This window comes from Martes martes (assembly GCF_963455335.1).
Source record: "Martes martes genome assembly, chromosome: 9".
Lineage (NCBI taxonomy): Eukaryota > Metazoa > Chordata > Mammalia > Carnivora > Mustelidae > Martes > Martes martes.
In genome coordinates, this window is record NC_137896.1 from 104624443 (window position 1) to 104626882 (window position 2440).

Consider the following 2440-nt stretch of genomic DNA (forward strand, 5'->3'; position numbering starts at 1 on the left):
ACCCCCTTCGCGGCCTCCCGAGCCCTGATTGGGCGCGGCCCGAACTCCTCGGTGCTGATTGGCGCTGCCAAGGACTCGTCACCGCTCCTTCCCGCCCCTCAGTGCGGTGTGTCGGGCTCCGGTCTAGCAAGGTAGGTGGCGCACCAGAGAGCTAGTCAAGGGCGCCCCAGAGTTTGACCCGCAGACCCTGCCGCCGCCGCCGCCGCCGCCACCGCCGCCATATTCCGGCCGCCAGACCCCACCCCACGTAGCGCGACCAAGTGCAAGTTAGGTTCTTGGGCGGTACTCAGTTGGTCTGAGACCGGGGAGACTCGCCTCTTTCAGTAATCTGAGTGTAGGGTGGGATGGGGTCTCGGCATTTCCTTTTCGGGGTGCGGGGACTCTCCAGGTTGGGGAGGGCGGGGGGCGGGACGGTGTAGACACCTTTGGTGAATGGAGACCCTGCTGAGTCCTAGAAGGAGCTGCCGTCAAAACCTCCGATCTCTTCAGCTGGCTCTCCCACAAGCGCCCTTAATAACCAGGGTATTGAGACGGCCTCCGAGGATCGGAGTTTTAGCACTCAACTTCTTTCCGCGCACCCCACGTCGCCAGAGTGGGCCGTTGTGGCATCCTTAGAGCCCAGGACACTTTCCAGAGAGCTACATGCGCAGGTGCGCAGGTGGCTGTCACAGGCTGGATGGAAATGAGGAAGCGTCTTGGTCAAGGGCAGCAGAATGGAGTTATTTAGGGCGGATGCCCCAGTTCGAGTAGTAGCTGTTCCACTGCCCTTGACTCAAAAAGGTGCCAGCGTGAAAATGTAAACAGGTTTCCTGAAACCTACTTCGCACCACCCATGAGCACCCTGGCTAAACTACCTCGAAAGACATTAAATTATTATTCTGTACCCAATCTCATTAAAATGAAACTGTTGGATGTCCAGTAGGAAAACCTTATACTAAACTATTTCCTTAAATTTTTTACACTTACATTAAGTACCTTAGAGACAAGAAGAAAATACTGTAAAAGGACATCTTGATGCAAAAGGTGTTGTGCTCATTCCAAGACAATGCATTTAGAAATTTTAAACTGTAGCTATTTGAGCAGTTGTAAATGTTCTTAATTAAAAGTGTTTCTTGGGGAAAAAAAAAAAAAGTGTTTCTTGGGGCACCTGGGTGGCTCAGTGGGTTAAGCCTCTGCCTTTGGCTCAGGTCATGATCTCAGGGTCCTGGGATCGAGCCCCACATTGGGCTCTCTGCTCGGTGGGGAGCCTGCTTCCCCCTTTCTCTGCCTGCCTCTCTGCCTACTTGTGATCTCTGTCAAATAAATACATAAAATCTTAAAAAAAAAAAAAGTGTTTCTCCAAAAAGAAAAAAATAAGCTTTACTGGGAGCTGAAATTTAGATCTATCCTATCCAGCCTGTCTGATTTATCCTATCCAGCCTGTTTGATTTTACTCTGGGGATTCGTATTGGTATTTATTTTCCCTTGAAAGCGAGTAAAGAGAAGTATATGACAGAAAATAGTATTTGAAGCTTTGTTGAGTCAGGCTTTTCTCAGTGATGACCAGGAGGGAGGTATGGAGAGAGAAGTTGAACTTCCCTACTGTTTTGTTTCCCTGGGTTAAAAGCTTAGCACTTCTGCTGGTTTGGGTTTGTTTGTTTTTTCTTTTTTCTGTTTTTGTTTTGTTTAGCAAAATGTATCCTTAGGAACTCCAGCTGAGCCCCTCTAATCTGGCCATTTTTCTCCATCTCTACTGCCTCTTTTCCTTCCGTATATAAACACAAGTCCATTGTCAAAAAAACTGGAAAAAAAAAAAAAACAAAAAAAAACCACCAGACTTAGCTCCTCCTCTTTCCAGATACCACCTTTCTCTTTCTTTTCACAGCTATGATTCTGGTTTTTAAATGGGTGGCATAGGGGCGCCTGGGTGGCTCAGTGGGTTAAGCCTCTGCCTGCAGCTCAGGTCATGATCCCACCGTCCTGGGATCGAGCCCCACATTGGGCTCTGCTCGGCAAGGAGCCTGGTTCCTCCTCTCTCTCTGCCTGCCTCTCTGCCTACTTGTGATCTCTCTGTCAAATAAATAAATAAAATCTTTCAAAAAATAAAAAATAAATGGGTAGCACAAGTAAGCTTGCTGTCTCCATTTCTGTACCCACTTGTCAGTTCTTCCTCTGGAATTTTATAAATCAGGCTTTTCTACACCATTCTCCCTTCCTTTTGTTTAGGCCCTAACAGTATTCTGTATTTAGCCTGACCTCCCTTCCAGTTTATTATAAACAAACTTTTTGTTTGTGTATTTCCAGAACGAGCTGAAAAGCTTTATTCCCTTCGTGTGTTTTTAAGTTGACCCAAAATTCTTCATCATGAGCCTGTCTTATGTAATTTAGGTTCTGCCTTTCAGACCCACCAAAACATAAAGTTGAGTAGGCCCAGCAATAATTCATTAGTAAAACAGAAGTA